We start from the raw sequence: 25,000 nt of genomic DNA, 5'->3' as shown, positions 1-25,000 counted from the left end.
ACGAATTCTTACGGTCATATCTCTGCACTCGTCTCCCAACTCTTCGGTATTGAAAAACTCTGTGGAACGTTAATAAAAAGTCGTGGAGGTCGACCTTTGTAAGTGGCCCTGTATTCTACTGTTGATCACCCAAGGGCTTTGTACCTCAAATAAATAAATTAATTAATAAAGAGAAAAATAAATATCCCCCCACAACCACACATACAGACACTAAGTATTAGCACCGGGCTGCCATGCAGTAAAACCGCGAGTTCGACTCCAGCCGGTTGAACAATCAGGGTCTTTAAATAACTGAGGAGGAGAAGTGTCAGGGGTGGCGCAGTGGTGAGAGCACTCCCCTCCCACCAATGTGGCCCGGGTTCGATTCCCACACTTAGCGTCATATGTGGGTTGAGTTCGTTGGTTCTCTATTCTGCTCCGAGAGATTTTTCTCCGGGTACTCCGGTTTTTCCCTCTCTTCAAAAACCAACATTTAATTTGAGTGAAGTTGAGGTTTTAAACCTTTGCAAAAACCGTGGTCGATTAGTCTTGAACAGAGTTGGATCTGAGATCATGATCAGTCAAAATTGATTAAAAAGTATTTATCAAAGTCAAGTAGACTATTACACGACCGATAAAAGAGGGTCGTGAAGGGGGGTACCAAATCCCAGTTCCCAGGCTAATTTTTGCCAAAATCCCAGTTACCAAATCCAACAAAAGTTTAGAGTTTTCGGTGTGTATAACGGCGTTATTTGCATTGACGTACTTGATTTCTAGTACCATTTGTGATATGTTATGGTTGCACGAGAGCGTTTCAACGAGGTACGACTCCTAAGCTCCTCGCGGGGAAATAAACTATGACTAATTTAGCATGCGCAAGGAGTGTTCGGCTTGGTGTAATTTTTCAAAAGGCTAGTGTTGTTGAAGGCCATAGAGGCAGAAACAGTCATAAATCAAAAAGATACTTTGCCGAGTGCAATAAAATGTAGATAGATGTTGAAAAAAAACAACTTTTTTCTTTTTTTATCATTTGTTACACCCTTTTGCCATCTCTCTCCCTTTTTGCTTCAAGGTGTCGGACGGTCCCAAAACCCCTCTACAACGATTTGCACTATTGGGCGCAAAAGAAAGGAAATTCAACAGTTGAACACAAAACGTTATTTATAACGATGTCTTTACTTGTTATATCAACTTTGCAATAAATTACTTTGAATATTGGTTTTACCTTGGAATATTAATTCAGTCCAATTCAGAGGACGTGTTTATTTTAGAGTAGCACACTTTACTCCATCGTTAATTACATTTCATACATGTCACTATTTCCACAGGTGTAAATTTAAATGTTCTTTTACCTCCCATAAATAACAAATAGATTTAAGGCTTGTAAGTGACCAAATCGGAACGAAGGGTTACTTCAACTATGTCGGATTGTTTAACAAAACAGGATTGATAGCAAACCGGTGGCGAATGACTAAATGATTATAGCCATTCAAGTGACGATTCTTTCTTTAACTCGGAAAGACGCTTATATACGTTGTAAACAAATTTAAAGAAAAGTTTCCAGCCATTCCTTTGATAGCTTCAGGTTTCCCTTGACATTTCGCTGTGCATCGCCGCTACGCGCTGCCCCAACAGATCCTTGGGATAGATCATCCACTGTACACACACTACTAGTTTCCAAGTCGGTGACGTTAATTTGCAAGTTGCGGAGATCTGGAGCAGATGCGGTCTTCTTCACCTCTCTCCTGCCCAAGCTTTCTCCTTCGCTTAAGAAGGAAATATCCAGAAGCTCTTGATCGATTTGGAGTCTAAGCGCCTCAAGCGCGTCAACATCGTCACTACAGTCTATAGCAATGACCTTCTCACAAGGCTGCAAACAGTCAAGAAATAACAATTGTTTATACACCATTGCACAAGCGAATGCAGCAAATGACTTACTATCACTGATTTCAGAGTAGACATTGTTATTTAAACACGAAGATGCACTATACAAGGGCGTAGCCAGGGGGGTCCTGGGGTGCCCGTGACCCCCCCCCCCCTTTGTAAGCCGTTTTTTACTTAAACAACCTACAATATTCAGGTTGCGAAAACGCGAGTACACTCTGTTTGACAGAGTGTGACCCCCCCTTTGAAAAATCCTGGCTATGCCCATGCTATAAAAGGCGTGGTGCCTTTTGGCACATGCAAATGATTTATCAATCAACCGTGTACGCAACCGCGAGCTCTGTGATAATTTGCAATTGTGCAGTAAAAAAGCCCCTTATGTCAATGTGTCCGTAATGCGTCATAAAATGTGATCTGTCGTTCTTTTTTTAATCTCCAGTCCCTTTTTCTCGCGCTAAAAATATCTTTTAGGGCTTCCGTCTCTATGTTGCTGTTTGTTGATCACCATCTTGGATAATTAGTCAGTCGTGCTTGAATAAATTGGAACAAAAGCAGAGCGTGAGGCCATCCCTTTTATAGGGCGTCTTCGTGTTTAATGGTGAAGGACGGTGCTGACAAACTCAAATGTATTTTTGAGCGGTTTATGAATATGCGGGAAAAGCAGGTCTTAACAAGTGTTATACTCTGAAAATTGCACGGTTACTCCCAATTTTCTTTTTGCGGATACCAGGAGCACTTGCCAAGTTCTGCTTTCTCCGCATAGTTTTAAACTGCGGAAACGTATCCCTGCATTATTAAGCACCACCGATAGGAAACCGGAATATCTCGAAATGCGCAGAACGTATGCGCAATAACAATAGAAGGCACCGTCCTTAAAGTAGCTCGAGGTAGCTAGTATTTTGCAACATAAAGAGAATCAACTAAGTTATGATCCTCGCAGTTATGAACGCAATTTTAGCAAATGCGTCGAGAAGCCTGAAGAGAATTCAGGACTTCAACGTGGTTTGAACCCGTGACCTCGGGATGCCGGTGCGACGCTCTAACCAACTGAGCTATGAAGCCAGTCATATCCGCAGTTCAATATACCGGTATGATTTATTTCATATGCTCAGTTGGTTAAAGCGTCGCACCGGCATCGCGAGGTCACGGGTTCAAACCCCGTTGAAGTCCTGAATTTTTCAGGCTTATCGGCGCAATTGCTAAAATTGCTTTCATAACTGCGAGGATGATAACTTCATTTGATTTCAAATCCGCAGTTCAATATATGATTCATTTCATATATCAATTCGTTCTTAAAGAGAATCCCGACCCGATTTACGGTCGTTTCCTAACATGTTTTTGGTTTGTCTTACGACAGCCAATTCCAACCCCAACCTGACCCTGAAATAATAGCTTAGATCAAATCAATAATCCCAAGCCAACCATAACTAGCCCAACAACACCCTAAAAGTTGCCCTCATCAAACCCGAAAACGTCAGTGAACAACTTACGATAATTGTGAAACGAACGTCGGTGAACCGACCGGCCAATGAGACAACCACACAGAGAGATCTCTGTCAATTAAATTTTGCCATCAAATTACGAGTGCTGCAGATTTGCGAGACCGAACTTCCGGTGTGCCGATCTTATCCCAGATGACTAGAAAGTTTACCCCGTTCTTATTCGAGAGAAATATACTATTTGCAGTTACAAATACCGCGGGTTGAACCAACCGAGGTATGGAACCACAACCTCCCGCATCATACACCTTATTCCAAAATGGCCGCTGATTTATGCGGATACAAATTGGCCCTTGTTGCCTCGTTCAAGATAAAATATTCTTTTGAATTTTAAGCTTAAGAACGAGGCATCAAGGGCTAATTTAAATAAAAACAAAAGAATATTTAAATGGCGGCCATTTTGGAATAAGGTGTATTATTCAATGGTCTTCAAGCTACGGTTATTGTCGTTTTGCTATTAAGATCATGTCACGTTTACAGTGCTAGTCGTGATAGTTATTACCTGGTATATAGGGTTCTCAAACGTTCTCCCCTCAGGATAGGGATGGGAAAGAGTCTCATCGTGATCGTCAGTCAGCTTCATTCGCCCATTCTTCTGCCTCCGGACCCTCAGAATATACCCCAACAAAAGTGCTGCAAACGCCAGAACCGAGACTGTAACCACGACAACAGGAACTACATATGAAGGCTTTGTTGACAAACCTGAGGGTAAACACAGAAATGAGGTGGAACAGGTAATACAATGGTGTCATAGAGCAGAATGTCTTAGCTAAATGAGGTACAACGGAAAGGACATTAGAGCGGTTTTCAATTGTGTGTCGAAAGTAATTACTGAATTGCTTTGGTTTATGATTACTTCACTCAGTGATTGGTTCAAAGTTCTCGCGCCACTTTCCAATCATGGCTCGCGCTTGCACATTTTCCCGCGCTTTTTGTCGGCTACGTGTAAATACTTCGAGTTTTGATTGGTTTACTGGATTGCCTCCGTCCTTTTTGATTGCCCAAAGTAATTACTTCGGTTTTGGTTTTACGACACTCGATTGAAACTCGCTGTAAGAGCTAAGAACAAATTTGTGCGCTCGCTCCTCTGTCTCAGTGACGGAATCTAACTGAAGTACGGTCAAGTATTGGAGATGGTGCTTTTCTTCGCGGACGCTTCTTTGTTAAAACAAAATTGCGAAAAAGGCGAAAACGAAGAATCTTAATCGTACGAAAAGATCATCAGCCCATTGTGAGACATTTGAAAGCCAAGATTTAAATTATTTCAGGTACTCAGATTCCTTGCTTGGTGTCACCTGATATGGTTCAGAAAATGAAGGGTCGTGATCGTGTGACCCAGGCTGTTCGCGACCGCAAACGTATATCCTCACCTGAGAAATTTCGTTCTCCAGCAATTTGGTTGTGGAGTGGTTCGCAGGTAAACTTGTTAATTCCATCAACACACGTCATGTTCTCTCCGCAAGGATTTGAGAGGCACTCATTGATTTCTGCCAAAAAAAAAACAGAAACTGTTCAGTTTGTTTCACAAAAGGCAAGGCTGGAGAAATGTCAAATGATGTTGGGCACACTTTGAATCTATTGTGTTTTGGTGGGAATTGGAATATGTTTTCTCGTTCACGTGAAAAACAAATTATTCAGAACAAAGCAACAGGAGCCATGAATAAGAGCGAAAAACTAGTACCCCTAAATTCAAGGGGCTAAGGTTACCAACGCGCAGTTGGTCAGAAAGCTTTTGAAAAAGTCTGTTGAAGTGTTCATTTGTTTGAATCGCGTTCAACTTCAGAAAGATTATGGGATTTTTTTGAGGTAGGGGAACATCGGTACGTGAAAAGCCTCTCCCTCAGTTTGGAGAACGTGTAATTGGCTCAACAGTATATGCGTGATGAGCTCTATGCAAAGTAGCGGCAGCCAGTATCTGTGTATGTGCACTAGCTGATAAGGAATCGTTTACTCAGACCAGGTTACTTCAGTTTAGATTTCTATTTCTAAGTTAAAACGTGATCAGAGACATCGCACGATATTTGGCTAAGTTGACGACACATGACGGTAAAAGTCCCTCTAAATACATATGATCTGAGAAAGCAGAAAGTCAGGAGAGAATACGCGTGTTGAAAGCGCCAAATCACGCTCTTGACTGCTGTAAATCCGCGCGTAAACTAGGGAGAAAAAAAAGTACACCAGGAGAAATCTGGAACGAAAGCAAAAAGCTAAGGAAGAGGTTGGAAATGAGGGACAGGGTAAGGCTAAAAAGAAAGAGCTCTCCGCTGTCCTACGCGGTTAGAATACACCGGTATACTAACTACAGTATAAAACTCTGCGTTTTAGGATGCAAAACAACTCCGTCTTTCCCGCAGAAAAACTCACTATAAATGTTTTTTACATGGCTTGCAGCGTTAGCAAAGATAGTGCACAAAAACGAAGAAAACTGCGGCACCACCTGAGCTGGTTATTTATCACTGTAAAACATATTTTTCATATTCTTTTAAGTTGAGGAACTTACCGTGTTTACAGAGAAGGCCTGAATAACCGCCATGACAGGAGCACATGAAGCCAGTGCGAAGACTAACACATGTTCCGTGAGGACTACAGATGTTGGAAGGTAATGTAATACTGCTGTCAGCCACTCGGACAATACAATGGTTAAAAGCTAGAAGCCAGGATTAAAAACAGTGTAAATAAGGAGATTATGTAAGGACGAGGGCGATAGCAAGAGGGCCAATCACGTTCCCAGGGCTTTTCTCCGCCCAGGAGACCCGCCCACCCTCTCCTCGGCGGAGAAAAGCCCTGGGAACGAGGTTGCTAGATGGCGCCAGAAAACAACAGATTTACTGAACAAAAACAATGGTCTCTCACGCCCTTTACGTGTGGTTCACATTTTGGTACATTTCTTTGCAGTGGTCGTCCTGGCAACGACGCAAAATGACCAAATTTGAGGTTATGTGGAGGATGTTAACACCCGAAGAAAAATCTCAACTTTCTCCCAAACATCCACACCAATCATACTAATTTTATCCCTACAAAGTTGATAACCCTTTCCAAGGAGAACATGAAATAATCCCAAAATGTTAAGAAGAAACCGGGGCGAAACCAGTTAGGGACTGTGCAATAATTATCAGGAAGGGGGGGTCCTAAAATAAGCTTCACCAAAGGAAAAATTAGATAGGTCCCCCCCTCCAGCTGCGTCAAGATTAGCTGTGACCCCCCCCCCTCACGTTCTCTCAAAATTATGATGTGCCCCCCCTCTCTAACCCGTACCTTTAGATATTGAAAAACTTGAGAACAGATACCAATATCTTTTATCCGACAACCCTGCTTGTGCAGGAAGGTTTCTCCGAGAGAATTATAAGCCAGCTCCCCATGATGACAGCAACATCAGACGTTGCAAACAAGAGGCAAATGATATCCAGGACAAGCTTAATACTGTCGTAACCAAGTTAGAAAAACACTGAAGACTGGCCTCAGCTGTTTAATGTAATGTAATGTAATCAATGTAATGTAATCAACTTGTAAAGCGCAAGTATTTACACAATTTTAATGCTGAACAACGTCATTCAATAAAGTCTCAAGTCGGTTTAAACGTTCTGCATCTTGTAGAAGACCTGGATAGGGTGATGGCTAAATATAAAGCGACATTTCCTATTGGTGCCAAATCTAAAGCATCCAAATCAAGAAAAAAGAAGGAACAGAAGAAAAAAAGGGAGAAGAAGAGAATTGCTGCCTCAGAAAGCCGTAGGACCTGAACCTGTATAATTTTTCGGTCTTTGGGAGGTGAACCCATTGATGACAACTATGAAACAGAAGTATGTGGCATTCCTCAGCTAGAAACTGTAGACCTAGAAACCCTCTCGCTGTTTAAATCAAGAACAGACCTGGCATGTCTGCGGGACCTCTTAAATGCCAAATGTTTTATTGGCAAAGCTCACAACGTGCTTTGTGACTTCTGTGCATGAGCGATTGTTTCAATCTATCGTATGTTGACATTCTAAATAAGTTAAAGCATGTGTTTATGTTGATGCAATATTTAGACATTATGGATAGTCAAAGGCGTGGCATCTGTCTATTTGGAAAATGTTTATTTATTCGTTATTGAATTTGTGAAATTTAATTAAGCCCCCCCCCTCAACTTACTTGAGAAATCTAATGTAGAGCCCCCCCTTCTTTCCATTATTTTAACTTAAGGCCCCCCCCCCTCTGGTTTTAGGGCCCCCCCTCCTGATAATTATTGCACAGTCCCTTAGGTATAGGGGTCGAACTTGGAGGGGGTGAACTTGCAAGGGAGCGAAACGTTCTGCTACAGTTAAGAACAACGAGAATTGTTGTTTTGGACGGCTTTCTCGTAGCCGTCGTCATCAGGGCATTTTCGTACTTTTAGGAATGTATTTGTTGGATAAGAAGCATTCAAAAGATAGGTGCTTATTCTTATATGAGGCATACAATCCAATCAATGCATGCCATTTCTTGTCCGTGTGCCGCTACAGGCATAACAAAACACCCACCATTAGCGCAGTTTAAAGTACACCAAATATCAAAATTTTTACTTTAGCAAAAGTTAAATATCAAACATGTATCTACCTTTGCTTCTCTATATTTTACTTTAGAATGTGCCTCATAAGCCTCATAAGGTGTGTTTGTCCCATGGCTAAGGCAGTGAGGGGCATGGGCCTATTCCTTCAAGGACATCATAAACTACTTTGCTTTATAGGTTTGAAAGAACTTTGGCAATGTAAATTAGTTCTTGACATCACTGAAGGAATAGAACCACACCTCTCCCTAACTCAGCTATTCAGCCATAGGACAAAATAATATGAATACAAAATACGAATGAATACAAAGTACAAAATAATGAATGCCAGCTTGGTTACTCTCTTGTACCTCATTAGGCCTATTAAAAGTAAAATTTAGAGAAGCAAAGGTAAAATATATGTTAGACATTTAAACTTTGCAAAAGAAATACTTTGAGATTAGATTCACTTTAACAAATCAACGTCAACTATGATACTTCACAGTGGTTTTTGTTGTCAAAACTCTTCAACTGTCATAGTACTCTTTCTTCTGTTTTGAGGCAATACCTAATGAGCCCCGGAGGGAGGGGGGGGGGGGAGGGGGACTCCCATATAAAAAAGGGAGGAATGCTCGTCGGAAATTTTGCATTAAACCCCTAAAGGAGAGCAAACTGGGCATGGCCCAGGCTTTTTTGACCCCTAAAAGAGACCATTCTAACCCTTGCACTCCCAAGAGTGACACTTATAGATTTTACTCTGTCTAACGCCAGACGATTTTACTCGTCAATGGGGAACCCCACAGGAGTGAAAGGGTTAAAACACAGAGAAACAAAAAATACCGTGACTTTAAATGATGGCAAGACATTATCATCTAATACTTTCACCTGCGTGAAGAAATATAAAAGTGTAAATATACACCTTTATACTTCTTCGCACGCAACCCTAAAAGACACCTTCACAGCTACATATGATTGCGTTTTGCCCAAAACACCCTAAGGGCGACCAAAATCAGAAATTTACACCCCTAAGCGAGATGACAAGCATCCCTACCCTTTTTATAATAAGCCCATCTCCAATATATCAGTACTTAAGTATAGGGCATTGAAATATTAATACATCTGGGTGAACAGACAATGGGGTCCAAAAGTTGTTGTTGAAGGAAACAAAATGGAGGCAGTTCCAAGCTTCAAATCATTAAAGTTGATTCAAGGATCTAGCATGCTAAATTGGCTACACCAGTGCACTTCCACCAGAAAAAAGATTTTGAAAATTAATTATTCTGGAGATGCATTGATTAAAATCAGTGAATTTAATTAGGTTTAAAAGTGGTTTATTTCACCTTTTTCACAATATCTCCCAATAAATCCGATTTGGCATTTACAAAACACCAACTTGCCATTGTCAATACAGGTAGCACCATTGAGACAAGGGGATTTTTGACATCCGTCAGCTCTTACTTCACAGCGCCGACCATGGTATCCTTCACGGCATAAACACATGGTTTGATTGCCCTCATTGACACACCTGCCACCATGTAAACAGGTCATCCCACTGCATGTGTCAATAAGTCCAGTAACATTACAAATGTCCCCAGTGAAGCCAGGTAAACAGGAACAGCGAAAACCACCTCCAATATGATTGTGGCATGAACCACCATTTTGGCATGGGGATGAAACGCACTCACCTTCTTTCATTTCACAATAACGACCTGAGGCACAAGGAAAATGTTATTAAAGGGGCACTAAAATAGCTGAATGAATTAATATAGAACAGTGAAGGTTATTTGAACAGGTGTGGCTGGAAGAGGTATTAAGCAACACAAGTGTTTGTGTAATTCTCACACACTGAATGCCATTTGTCTGCCACACAAAAATGCAGCAGCAACATGACTACCAACATTACCATCAACAAAACTGACAGAAATAAAATATCAAGGCAAAAAGCCCAGCTCATAGAGAAAACAAAGAAAATGACCTTACTACAAATTATCTGTGAAACGAAAGAAAGAAAACATTTCGGACTGGCTGAGGGGTGGGAGGGTGGGAAACCTGCTGCACTAATGGCAAGACACAAAAATGTCACTGAATGTGAAAACGGATACCCTGCCTTGTACAAGGCCCTCCATTCAGTGTGGGAGAACTTAATTTCTTGCTTCTTTTGCAAGCTCTGCCAGTAAGAAAAACGGTTTATATAACTGCAAACAACTTTCATTCCCTGGTTAGAGCTTTAAATCAAGACTGTTGGCTGCAGTACTTGTCTAGTAAAACAAAAGTGCATAAGGTACTGTGGTCTGCAGCATGAACATCAATTAAGTGTGTGCAGTGCAAACAAGTTTCTACTAGTCTTATGCTACATAATGATTTTCCAAATTACTAAGTGATTAAGTCTTAGCCATGATTTTTACATATCACCAATACCCTATACCGGACTGGCAAATTATTATGTATTTTCCTATGAATAATAATAATCCTTTGAAAATCTGTGACTTGTGGAAGACTCCTTGCGGAGGCAAGATGTTTTCCACATGCAATTTCTTTTAAATTGATGTTTTCATCAAAATATGCTTAAGAAAAACAAAATCTGACCTTTAAATCCTGGTGGACAATTACACTGGAAATCTGCCATTTCATCTATGCAGCTACCATTATTGAGACAGGGTGAGGAAGCACATTCATTGATTTCAACAGAGCAATTTAGTCCAGTATAACCAGGAGAACAGACACAAGTAAAGCCATTCACACCATCTACACATCTGCTACCATTGTGCTGGCATGGTTGGTGAGAACAGTCATCAATATTAACAGAACAAGTTCTTCCTGTGAATCCAACAGCACATTTGCAGTAATAGTCCTCAATCATATCAAAACAATTGCCTTGGTTTTGGCAAGGTGACAGAGCACAGTCATCTATATTGACAGCACAGAAAATCCCAGTGAAGCCAGTTTGACAAATGCACTCAAATCTACCTATCCTATCCACACATGTTCCATTGATGCAAGGCTGTGGTGTACATTCATCAATGTCCACTTCACAATGGATGCCTGTGTAACCAACTGGACAACTGCATTTGAAACCGTTGACGAGGTCATGACATGTACCACCATGGCGACAAGGTTGATTAGCACACTCATTAATGTCCACCCTGCAGTGTATACCTGTATATCCAGGTAGGCAGGTACATTTGAAGCTATTTACATAATCAGTACAGTTTCCAAAGTTTTTACATGGCTGGCGTGCACAATCGTCAATGTTTATTTCACAGTAGGTTCCACCAAATCCTGGACTGCACAGACATTCAAACGCATTGATACCATCCACACAGTATCCTCCATTTACACATGTCACAGAACTACAATCATCCACATTCGTACTGCAGGTATGGCCGACAAACCCAGGCTGACAATCACAACTGAAGTCATTTACCAAATCTGTGCAAACCCCACCATGAAGACATGGAAATGAATAGCACTCGTTAATGTCTATGGAACATGTGCGTCCTTTGAATCCTGAAGGACATAAGCATTTGAAGTCATTAATCAAATTAACACAGGTAGCTCCATTGCTGCATGGATTGGCAAGACATTCATCCATTTCCATTTCACAGTGATTACCAGTATAACCTTTCTGGCAGACACAAGAGAAGGTATCTATACCATCAAGACATGTTGCATTATTTTGACAGCTGTGTGCTTGACAATGATCAATATCCACCTCACAGTCAAAACCAGTAAATCCTTCAGGACAATTACATTTATAAAACGAAGAATTTGAGGAGGCACATGTCCCTCCATTGCGGCACGAGAATGTGCTGCAAATATTTAACAGACCTGCACATGTTCTTCCTGGAAGTGTTCCTGAGCAGTTACAAAGAAAATTATCAATTAAGTCAGTGCACCGACCATTGTGGCAAGGATTGGGTACACACTCATTTACATCAACTGCACATGTCACACCAGTAAATCCATTGTGGCAAATGCAGTCAAAACCTTGTCCATCGAACCTGTTAATACAGGTGCCACCATTTCTACAGGGCTGTTGCAGGCACTCGTCGATATTGATATGACAGTCTTTGCCTGTATAACCTGTTAAGCATGTGCAGTTGTAGTCATTTACAAGGTCAATGCAAGTTCCATTGTGATGGCAAGGGCTGTTTGCACAATCATCAATGTTAAGAGCACAATCCTTTCCTGTAAAACCTGTTTGGCAAACACACTTGAAACCATTGACAAGGTCTACACACATCCCTTGATTCTTGCATGGCTGGCTGATGCATTCATTAATATCCACTTCGCAAAATCTACCTGAAAAACCAGGTGCACATTTGCACTTAAAGGAGTTTATTTCATCAACACAAACAGAGTTGTGCATGCACATGTTGGATCTGCAATCATCTATGTTCACCTCGCATGTTTTACCCGTAAAACCTGCTAGACAAGTGCAAGAGAAGCCTGATTAAGTCCACACAGCTTGCATTATTGTGGCAGGGAGATGATTTGCAGTCATCAATATTCTCCTCACAAGTTGCCCCTTGAAACCCCACAGAGCAATCGCAAAGAAAATCAGCCACAGAGTCATGACAGGTTCCTGGTAGCAAAAAAATTAAAGATATAAGTTAATGTTAGTGGTAACTTTGCAACTATTACCTGATCTTAAAGTTAAAGGAAAGGATCACATTGATTTGTTTGAACCTTTCATTAACCATATATTAATTTAAAAGTACAGTAAAGACTCGACGTATGGCTTAAACTGTTCAATAATCAGAGACACCTTTCTTATATTTGCAAAGGTGGCTGTTCCTCAAAAGATTATTCCTAAATTTCCCATTAATTTCTCACCTCCATTTTTACACGGCTCTTGATAACAGTCATCGATGTCCACTTCACAGTTTGTACCGGTGAAACCTGTCTTACAAACACACAGGTATGCATTCACTCCATCAGCACAGACTCCTCCATTCTTACATGGATTGCTGCCACACTCATTGTGATTCACTTCACATAAACTGCCAGTGTACCCAGCATGGCAAGTGCAAGCAAACCCATTCACCTGGTCAATGCAGGTACCACCATGGTGACACGGCTGGCCAACACAGTCATCAACGTTGATCTCACATATCACTCCAACAAAACCAGGCAAGCAAAGGCATTGGAAGTCAGAAACAAGGTCTTGACAAGTTGCATTATTTCTGCATGGTTTGCCATGACAATCATCAATGTCATTCTCACATATTATTCCAGTAAATCCACGAGGGCATTCACAACGAAAGGAATTAACCTAAAAGGCAAGCAACAACAATACACTGTCATAAGACATTATAAGTTATAATTACATTGATGTCCCTTCAGTGATAAAGTTAGTAAATAAATAATAAACTGACAAAATTAAAATGAAATAAGTTCATTTTGGCAGTGACCTTATCACTCTTTAAGGACATTATAACAATGGTAATGATCTGTTTACACATGTGTTCTTTGAACAACCGAGACATAAAACTGGTAATATTTGGTTGGAGAGGTCTTCAACTCAAAATTACCAGATATCAAGCAGTTTTTTTTATTGGACCAGTTCTGCCAAATCAAAATTACCTGATCGATACATGTCCCATTGTTGTGACATGGGTGAATGGAACATTCGTCGATGTTGATGAACAGTCATTGCCTGTATAGCCAGGAGTACAATGACAAGAGTGCCCACTGGGTGCGGAAATACAGCTGCCGCCATTGTGACAAGCAGGTGAGCAGATAGCATCACAACCCTGAAAAATGTAAAGAGGGCTTTAGTATCGATAGCTTATAGGTAATCTTCATCATATAATAATTAGAATGATATTTTTAGAGCGGTTTTCAAGCGAGTATCGTAAAACCAAAACCAAAGTAATTACTTTGGCCAATCAAAATGGACAGAGACAATCCAGTAAACCAATCAAAACTCAGAGTAATTACACGTAGCCAACACAAGGCACGGGAAAATGTGCATGTGCAAGCCATGATTGGTTGAAAAAATGGCACGAGAACTTTGGGAGCAACTTCAGAATACCTGGCCGCGATTGCATGACATGGAATTTGCTTAGAAGAAAAGCTTAGAAAAAGCATCCTAAACATTCATAATAGCTAACCTTAGGCCTAAAAACGTTTCTTTAGGCCTAATTAGGCCTAAGGTTAGCTGTTATGAATGTTTAGGATACTTTTCTTCTAAGATAATTCCATATCACGCAATCGTTTAACCGAACTTTGAACCAATCACTGAGTGAAGCAATGCAAAACCAAAGCAATTAGCTAATTACTTTCGAGATTCAATTGAAAATCACTCTATATATTTTAATTGGAACACTTTTTATTCCCTACTCTAGTTTACAAGCTAATGTAGTGACATACAAAATTATTTCATGCAAGCGCAAAGAAAAAAACAAGAAATAGTGGTCATGAGCCAAGGCAAATACTATGCCCCAGTTGTTCAAACGGTGGATAACACTATTCACCAGATAAATCACTATCCATAATGTTGGTGATAAGTGCAAATATGGGTTCGCTAATTGACTATCCACTGGATGGTGTTTATCTGGCGAATATATTAGCGCCATCCTTCATTTGAACAACTGGGTCCAGGATGATTGTACAAGGTAGAGAAACTTGAACCATTAGCTGGGTCTTCAAGGCAATAAAAGCACTTTATATCCATCATTGGGTTGGACTCCTGAATTCACTGTTATGGGGGATAAATTTATAGGTTGTCTTCTTTTCTGTGAGAGATTTTTTTATTTCAGGAAGATGGTTTTCATCTCTTGTGAAAAACAATAATTAAATATTGATCTGCTCCTGTTTGCAGTCTCCTCAACTATAAATTATTTGAGACTCATGATAACTACCGAAAATGATGATGATGATGATGATGATGATTTTTATTATGAACACTATCATTATATAATAATTATCCATGCAATTACTATTGAATTTTAACTGCAACTTGAGCTGCATTCCAGCATCTTCCCTTCTTGCAAGTACGGATTCGTATTCTACATGTGAACTTAGTTTGCATTTATACAAGTATATATATATGCAAATGTTTTGCATCACACATGTGCACTAGTCAGCTGCTAAACATCCAAAATAATCTAAGTTCCACCACAAAAATTATTACTTATTACCTGGAAAAAAACAATCCAGATTGAAAAGATGATAACGGCCCTGTTCATTTTGAATCTCTGGAACTAAACCTTCTTTATCTGTTGAAACACAAAAATAAAAATACAGAAACTCAGATGTGACAGTAACTTTAAAAACATGTGGTGATCATGTGGTGTGTTTGGTGTAACATTGAAAGAATAATTTATCCTAAAGTGCTAGAAACTGCTGCCGTAATAATTTGCGAACAAATACACATAGTGTTCAACGAAAGCTGTACATGCAGTCGTAGTGCAAAGTTGACTAGAATTTACTCCAATGAGGATTTGTGACTTCAGAGCTTTTAAGACATTTAAAGTGCTTTTAATATTTGTACGTAGCTTTTAAGATAAACGGACCGTAACTCATAAGAAGACAAAGGTCCAAAGAAAATTAATAAACTATAAGAAAATCAAAGTTTGTAAGTGTTAACCTTCTTGTACAATTCAAATTACAATAGCCAAATTAAGAGAATTATTTTTCTCCACAACTTGCCTCGAAAAGTAGAACTTCTAGGAGGCACAAACGACTCGTGAAAACAAGGTTTCCCTCATTCCTTGAGCTTATAGTCCACGGTAAATGAGACTTACCCACACCTGTGCACGACATTCCAGTATTCCACAGAGGACGCTGTTATCAAGACAACAAGACTGTGCACAATTATACCTATTGAGGGAGGGGTAAGTAATAATCAGCGAGAAGAATTTTCAGTTTATCCTACCACCGTCAAAACTGCGTTTTCCTGCATTGTTACTGATGATGCCAGCAATATATTAATTTCCTTTCCTTTCGTTCAATTTTGCCTTTCTTAGAGAAGTTGGCAAAAAATTGGTTTAATTCCCCCCCACTCCCCAACCACACAAGCCTTTTGCGTCTTTAACAGGATGTTGAACGAATTTGTTTTTGAGTCATGTGAGTGCAGCTGTTTTTGACATATTACCTGCACTACTGAAAAAACAAAAGAAAGTCTTAACACTATTATTATTATTAAAATTATTTTATTTTCCTCTGTTATTTTTTTTAGTTCGCTTACAACGTAAGCTAATTGCATTTTGTTGCTTGTCGGTGGATGACACTTAATTTTCTCCATACTGATATCATGCGTAGGTGCCATCAAAACAAGAGGATCCCAGTTCTCCCTAGAACGCGCTGAATCTTGAATTGCGCTGGTGGAAAAAATAGGTCTACTTAACGAGCACGTAGCAAAGCAAGCGGAACAAATGGAGAGAGATCCCCTTTTAGGAAAGAGAAGTCAGGTATGTAGTGGCAAGTACAAATTCTTATTCTTAAACATTTATTTTGTTTCCACTTAACTGACATCAGAGTTGCGAAAGATCAGAATTCGAAGAGAAAGGATGTACATCACATCAAAGCAAACTCGTTTCAAGGAGGATTTATTTTCTAACATAACGCAATGGGAATAGATCATTTTATAAGAGTTTAAAAGAGTATTATCAAACTGAGTGGAGAAATCATTTAATAAGGGAAAAAAAAGATAACGAGGTTTTTGCGCATTCGTACATGCACGGCACGGAAGTGTGACAAGTATATATTTGTGATCTCGTGATTTTACGAAAATGAAAATGACTTCATGCCCAGGATCCCACAAGCTTTACGAAGAACGACTTAAATCTTAATGAGTTTTGATTTCCCCTTCAAAGAGAGTTGCTCTGAATAGCTCTGATTTACCATAGTTAATAGTTTCTTTAGTTATCTTCTTCTTCTTTTTCTTCTTCTTCTTCTTCTTATTATTATTCTTATTAAAAATAATTATTATATGGCTTGTGTTTGTAGCAAATATAACGCGCGCTCTGATTGGCTAATTGTGACTGAATTGTAGGGCATTATTCTCTCGTAATGCCCACGGGCCAATTACGGGCTTGCAAAAACAAAGCAAAAGGTAATTAAAAAGCCATAATAAAACTACTTACTAACCGAGCTAGCTCGAGCCGTACTGGGGAATATTGGCCCTCGGCCATTTTTGTACGGACCTCGCTGCGCTTGGTCCGTACTGCTTCTACCTTGGGCCAATATTCCCCAGTATGGCCCTCGCGCTCGGTTAGTAAGAAGTTATTCATCCCAAAACAAGTGCAGTTGCGGCTCGCAGATTGCGAGCCAATCAACCACCCTCGCGCTCGCTTAGTAAGAAGTATTCATTCCCAAAACAAGTGCAGTTGCGAGCCAATCAACGGCCTAGGAACTAAAATGCATATGTGGCTAAAAAACTAAAAAAAAAAATTATTTTGCAAAAATGTCAGCTAACTGTTTTGCCATTAGGTAATGGAGTGTGCATCGAGAAAGTCAAATACTACTTGCACGCTGCTAACATTTTGTCCAGGATACAAACTCTTCACTCCCGATTTTAAATCCATCTACTTGTCTCTTTAAACATTGTCCTTGCTGGTATTGTTCGTGGCACACATGCAGTTCCTCCTATTATGTACCAATCCTTGTTCATTTTGTCCAGCACACTCATATCAGGTTTGTGGCCACTGTCTCTTGGGGCATTTTTCCAGATGCCACGGAATACCCCGCAATACTTTTGCTTTATCATTCTCCGAACATGGAACTAGGTAGAGAGTTTTCAGATTTACTAAATTCATACTTTCCAGTATGCTATGGTATAGTGGTTGTAGCAATTCGATCATGTCTGTCCTTGTAGAGTGTTTGAGCTACCACATAGGATGTGGGATACCGTTTCTTGATCATTGGAGCATACTCGGCAGTTGATTTCAACAACACTCTCTTGTAACTTTTCTTTTCTATACTTTTTAGTGTTAATTGATGTCTTAAATGGACGTCTCCACTGACACTGACACTGATGTGACGCAAGCGCTATTTTCTGGATCCCTCCTATGCTGAGTTACATATTTTCCAACCCAGTCCTGTTCCATAAACTGCAGTTCTTCTGTTCGCTGGTGGCTTTTCATAGGATTTATCTGATGTTTTTTGGTTCTTTACCATTAAGCGTTACTACCTGTTGGCTTTTTCGATAAGGTGGCTTCATCATTAAATTGGCAGTCAAGATGTAGCTCTTCAACATATCTCTTAGAATCTTTAAATACGGATTTCAAACTCCTGTCTTCTTTCTCTTCTGAAAAGACTATCTAACTTAATGTGTTCAGCGTCCGAGGTGTTGAGGTAGTGGGCACCTTTATCTTTGTGTGTTTGTAGAGTGATTCTATTTCGATAAGCCCTTTCCTCCCTCTTCAGGGGGCAAATACAGGGGGTTGTGTCGATTTATGTTTATGTTTACCTTGACACTCATTGATGATTTTTCATTGTAATATTATGTAAGTAATAATAATAAGGGCTTAGTGAGTAATCGCAGCATTCGGTCATAATAATAATAATAATAATAATAATAATAATAATTATTATTATTATTATTTATTATTATTATTACTGAATGCTGCGATTACTACAACTGAGCCCTATTTTATGGTAAAGAAGGTAACCATCAGCAAAAAAAATACTGTCTGAAACAAAAACGGCACCTGGTCATGGGATGGTTTAACACGAATCCTCAACTTCATATACTTTTAGAAACAGGTTCTGTTACTATATTACAGTCAAGTCTCTGCTAACAGACACGCTCGTAAGAGGACAGCTCTACTTACAGAGACTCTTTTCAATTCCCGATTTTGCCTTCCAGTCAAACGCTGTATCATTATACTTTCCTGTAAGCAGGTACTCTCTTGTAAATGGATGTGGACACTTTTTGAAAATTAAAATTGGATTTTCTTTTGTTTTTGGATGCATTTAACCTCAGTTGAATGGCATCTTATCCATCCTTGCCAGTCGGCTCCATGTTACTGAAACATGGACAAGTGTTTGCTGTGTGAGCCTTAAGGCTTGAGCATACTTTACCAAAATACTCCATTGGTGAAAAGTATCAATTATTTATTCATAACTGATTTGGTTAAATATCAGTGTTTTAAAATTTGTAGGTGGTTCATCTAGATCTGGAAGTGGATTACTGCAGGATTCCAATCCTCCAGGTAGTGATGAGAATACAGAGTATTCTGTTTACAGTTACCATGGAGACAATTATGTAGTCCCACCTGATCGACGAACATCCCTGTCTTATACAATAGACACACAAAACAGCAATGAAGAATTTCAACCGAGGAGGTTTCATCGGCCTTTATTTATAAGTACTGTCACCCTTGTACATTGTGGACTTCTCATATACATTTGCATTCGTGGAGGACTTGCACCACTTTCATTTAAACCTAAAATTGAAGGGAAAAAGATTCACAAATTTGGCTTTATTGCATCAGGAAATAATGGCAGTAAGTTCAAACACCAAGAAGAAATATCCAGATACTCGGGAGTCAATGCATTCATTGGACCCAATGCATCCATCTTGGTTCAAGCAGGAGCAAAATTTGTACCTGTAAGGGTTTTTCGTTTTTAAGTTTTCTTTGCAGGTTGTTTGATTTGTGACAAAGTTTTTATATTTGTGCGGTTTTCCATCTGTTTGTCTTAAGGTGAAGTTAATATCATAAATTGTTACTGGTTTTCCTTTTAGTGCATGAAAAAAAATTAAATGATAGCAAAAACAGAACCATGGCAATAGAAAAAAAGAGAAGCTGATTACAGTTGCTGTTCTTTCAACAAAGGAGTGTGCAATGATGTCCAAAAAAAGGTAATAAAAATATTCAGGGACTTTTGCTCAAGGATGAGTCGTTACATCTTTGTGTTCTAACCACAACAGCAGAGTATGCAGCAGTAGAAGGCTGTGCAGGTATCATTAAGAGGAAAGTATAAAAGTCGGACCGGATCAACTGAGATCAACTGGGATTGCCTACCTGGGATCCACGTAAAAAAAATGATAAGGCCTCAAGAAATCACCCTAGCCCTAATCTTTAAGCTAACTTTGGTGAAATTGGCACAAACCTGGAATAGTTTTGACTTACAAAACCATTTTTAACATCAATCTGAGGTGAGTGATCCCAGTTCATCCGGTCCGACTTTCAAACCTGCCCATCATTAAGTGGCTATCATTTAATGTCATTGTGGCCTCATTGGGTAAAAATTCTGGAGGTCAAATCACAACTTGAAAGACTTTACAAATGTCAGTTTTTAAAACTGCTCTGATGATTTTTCTCCAGATTTCTGGTTTTCCTCCATCATAAAAACCGAAAAAAAACTTTCAGGGGAAATCTGGATATCTCCCTCTCATTGCTATGTGTATGACCTATTTTTAATATCGTCACTTTTATGGACAAGTGAAGTATAGCCTGAGTTTGACATTTATATATGGTAAGATTGGCAACGCTTGGACGAATTTAGCACCTGGTTGTGATGTGTTTCTGTTCTGTTTGATACTTGATGATTGCAGCTGCCCAGGTAAAATCATTGGTTCCACAAATTGCAACTCAAGCGATGACAACTGTGCAAATGGTATCACACTCAGACCTTGCTGTGTTGGACTGCATGTACAGTGTTATATATTATCCAAACAATATTGCTTATTTGTGGGAGGTCACTGGCATGACGACAAGGTATATACATGTACCATCAAATGGTCTCAGTGGAATCAACTTGGGTATTCTTATATTTACCACTAGTTATTTTCCATCAGAAAATTTCCTCCTACTGCATTGTCTTAGCCAGCTACAGGTGTTACTGAATTGTACTTTAAAAATACAGTGCAACTTTTGCAAATAATTATTCTGCATCTTGAAAATCCTATCTACATTCTTTGTGTGTTCATGTGATGTGCTTTCTAGTTCTATGCACGGGGCCAGGTCTGCTCCCGCAGTGATGTGAGCGTGGAAGCAAATGAAACAAGGCAGCTCTCTAATCGGGAGGAGAGCACATGTTTGTCATTTGAAATGCAAAGGGGAAATGGTGGTTCATGGTGCAAATGGAGGAATCTTAAGATGCGGGTATGATCATTGTTACACAGAAAGATTAGAGCCTGATAGTTATCCACTGTCACGCAAAAAAAAGTAACTTAGAAATTGTTCATTAAAAAAAGCCAAGAACTTGGGAATGTTGTAAAAAACAAATTCTTTAACCACCTCGCCAATTCTCAAGTGGTGTATGGTACATCATTTCTGAGTTATTTGTCGAAGCAACTTTTTTTGAGTTTTGTCATTTTATATGGCGACGCCATGTGGTCCACCAATACGGGCGGGCCGGTTAATAAAACCAAAACAACATCGGGGAGTTCACTTTGCAATTGACAGCTCGAAAACTCTTTGCTCAGGAGATAAAATACAGGTGTATGTACACATCTCCTAAGGTACTTGCATAGGCTCAAACGGCTGAGATTAATTAGGACAGACTGGTTTTCCCAACCAAATAGATCGCCTAACCCTGGTCAAGAGTTTTTCGCTGTCCTTGCAGTGGGCCATTTCCATCAGTCGGCGCTAATGCGACATGGTTCATATGGGATTAGAAATCTAGCACTTCACATTACCCTCCATTCAGTTAACTCTGTTTAAAATATAGTCGCGACAAGGCCAATGGTTTGTATAAACGTAACCTTTCCTTGTACTTGTACATGTTCAGTGCCATGACTTTAACATCTTAATTTCCACGGCCTGCTCCCATCTGACCTTCGTAGGCTCAGTCGGTTTTATTAGAGCGGCGGAGATCTAACCACGAAGGTCGCTGGGTTCAATTCCCACCCTGGTCAGAGTTTTTTCTCTGTCCTTGAGTGGGCCCATTTCCATTTCAGTAGGGCTAACGCTTCACATGGTTCATATGGGATTGAAATCTAGCCCTTCACATTACCCTCCATACAGTTTTACCAACCAAATAGCTTTTGTATCATGGTGTCTTGGAGGTGCAGGGATGGCGCAGTGGTGAGGAGCACTCGCCTCCCACCAATGTGGCAAGGGTTCGATTCCCAGATCCGGCCCAGTAATATGTGGGTTGAGTTTGTTGGTTCTCTACTCTGCAACGAGAGGTTTCTCCAGGTACTCCGGTGTCCCCTGTTCCTTCAACAACCAACATTTGACTTGATTTGTGTTTAATTGTTAATTGAATTTACAGTGTCCCCCAATTCGTGCTCCAGCGATAGACAGCTACTAGACACTTAAATAAAGCTTCTTGCAATGGTGGCAATTTGGAAGTTCAAAATTCTGTATTTTGGAAATGAAAGACGTCATGGAACTGGACCCTTAAAAACAGATTATTTCTAGGTCATAATCAACCTTCCTTTAGATAAAGATTCAAAAGACCTTTGCAATTTGGATTTTATTGAATTTGATGATGCCACTGTCAAAACCATTATTTTTTTTTTACCTTCTTCTTTGGAGTGGGGGGCAAGAGGGAGGTCAGTGGGGGGGTCCACGTTTTTGTACCTGCTATGCGCAAGGACCAATTAACTTAACCACTTCAATTCCACGTATGAAACCATTGTTAAATTACCGCCAAGCATAATTGAACATCTCCCTTCCCCATCAGCAGCATGTCTTACCATTGAGGTGAACTAGTGTTGAAAGTGACAAATTCATTACAACTAAACGTAATGAAACTAATCTTAGAGCTAAAACTTTCTATTAACTAATTAAGCCCCCCATTTGTAGATGATCATTCCTCCTCGATGTGTTGGTCTTCACTACCTAATTGGTTGCCTAATAATTATTGTTGTTAATTATTGTTATCTGTCTTCTTAACCCATGGACCCTGTACTCTAACGTCAGACAATTTTACTTGTCAGGGGGTGGACCGACGTTCAGGAGTCAATGGGTTTAAAATCGTGATGATATGCCAGCTTCTGTTGGATGGCTTTGCTCCTTAGGTATTCAAATCTTTTTCAATTACATCAACTTGACTTTCTCAAATCACAAGCTTGGAACTTGCATTTATTTTCATCTGTGCTACAGCTTCTCTGTCATGATTGGAACGTGGCTTGAATGATAGTGTTGGATATGACGTGGACGGTCTAGACAAGGATGGTGGCGACCAGTGGTTATAGATCTTGTCACAGCAATAGTTTTGCATCTTGGTGAGTGAATTAATTGGCCTGGTTATAATGATAATATTCATAATAATAGTAAAAAAAATAGTACTGAGGATTATGACACTGACATGTGATGAACCCCAGAGATTAAGAAAGAAAGGTGGTCGGGTGATACAGTTGTTGTTGTTGGTGCTCTTGGCATGGTGTGAAGCGGATTTGCAGCAAGTCGTCATCAAAAGACTGGGCGCACTCAGGGAAAGTGCTAACTACAGCTGTATAATGTATTGATTGTTATCTCACCATCCGGTTTTTGCCCTGTGCCTTTTAGTGCACTTGTCAAGAAACTGGTTTTGAATCCTTCCAGGACTCTGATCTCAGTTCCCTCTTACTTGTCAGGCATGTGTAAAATTATGCAATCCAGGGGGCCCTGTTTCCGAAAGTCCAGACAACTTTTCGGGACTTTTTCGGGTGTCATAATCCCCTCTGCAATTAGAAACGGACGGATTTCATGTCAACAACCTTCAGTATCATTTTTATTTTATTACCTTGAAAACATGGCTAAGGGATCAGTTTCCGAAAGAAAGCGAAAGGTAGTTTTGTACATGGCTCTTCGGGCCCGAAAAGTTATCGGGGACGTTTCACGAAACAATCCCCAGGGATTTAGTGTGTTCCCTGGTGGTTAAGGGTTTAGCAGATGGAAATAGTAATGGGGGTATTGAGTTACCAGAGCGGATCTAGGGGGAGGATGCAGGGGGTGTGCACCACTACCCCCCCCCCCCCCCCCCCCCCCCCCACCCACTCCAACCCCTGAGATGACGTGCGACTTTCTAAAAACAAATGGTATTCTGAAAAAAAAAACGTCCACAGTCAGCTACGCCATTCCTTATGGTCTTTCTTTCTGTATACAAGAATTAAGAAATAATGCGTTCACAAAGGAATTGAGTTGGTGCGGATGAAGCTTTAAAATATCCTTTCCCGTGTCTAGATATTAGTCTTTGTTAATCCATTGCCTCAAATAAATTCTAATTCTCTCCTGTTACAATTTTAAAAATGTTTCGTTTGCATGAACATCTTATTTGTTTCTTTGCTGCAGGTATCATTCATTTGATTACCAATCTGTTATTCCAGATTACTGTGGGTATATTGATTGAGAGGGAGATCGGGTAGGTTGTTCATGAAAAATGGATTAAACCCGTAAATCAAAGGGCCTCATAAGTTTCGAAATTGAATGGAATGTGTGTTTTGATCCCAGAACTGTCCGAACCTTCTGATATATATGATCAGTGGAAAATTGGTGGCAATTTAATCTGTGGACTGTTCACACCTTTAAGCCCACAGGTAGGTGAAGGCATGATTCACTATTTAAAAGTAGTATTTTTAAGGCCGACAATGAGACTGGATTAAATTCGCCACATACAGGCAATTTGTTGATGTTGAGGTTATATCATGGACATCAGTTTGAGGGTATTGTTGATCCGCCACATCGTCAACCCTCCACTCTCCACACAGTCCGATTCAGACAATGCGATTCGCAAAAGATTTTTGGGACTTTCTGTTTTTATTTTTCGGACGATAACCAAGGGCGATAAACTATTTTTAAACATATTAAGAAAACTTAAAACGTTAAAAAGGACGACGTTTCGACGTTCAAACTAACGACATTATCAAGTCAAAAAATGAATGGTGGTGAGAATTTTTAACTACTAGGATACAAGCAATAGTTAATTCCAATTTCCAACTCGTCCGCCACCTCAAAGTAATCATGTCTTCTCATTAACAAGTTCCGTTGTTTCTTCGTAGGTTGGCGCATCAGGCGCCTTGTTTGGCCTTGTTGCATTGTTGCTTATCAAAATACTTCAGCTGAGACATGGATGTTAGACGGCCATGGCATGGAAGCTCTCATATTCCTGGGTGTTGCTCCTCATCAGTTTCGGTGAAGGCACCAGGGACATACATGGTCGAAGTTAAGGCTTCATCACCACCGAATCATTTCCTTTGTGAGCGCATTTTTCTTAATGCTTTTGCACTGAAAGCCAAGGACCATAAAATGGT

General features: G+C 39.9%; 2 pseudogenes; one reads left to right on the top strand and one right to left on the bottom strand.

Annotated features, from left to right (window-relative positions):
• Positions 1-1,131: 1,131 nt before the first annotated feature.
• LOC137979020 (fibropellin-1-like) lies at positions 1,132-15,846 on the bottom strand (annotated as a pseudogene).
• A 3,000-nt stretch (positions 15,847-18,846) lies between these two features.
• Positions 18,847-24,826, top strand: LOC137981124 (inactive rhomboid protein 2-like; annotated as a pseudogene).
• Positions 24,827-25,000: the final 174 nt, after the last annotated feature.

This window comes from Montipora foliosa, chromosome 12, assembly GCF_036669935.1.
Source record: "Montipora foliosa isolate CH-2021 chromosome 12, ASM3666993v2, whole genome shotgun sequence".
NCBI classification, from domain to species: domain Eukaryota; kingdom Metazoa; phylum Cnidaria; class Anthozoa; order Scleractinia; family Acroporidae; genus Montipora; species Montipora foliosa.
This window is presented reverse-complemented; position numbering and strand designations above follow the sequence as displayed.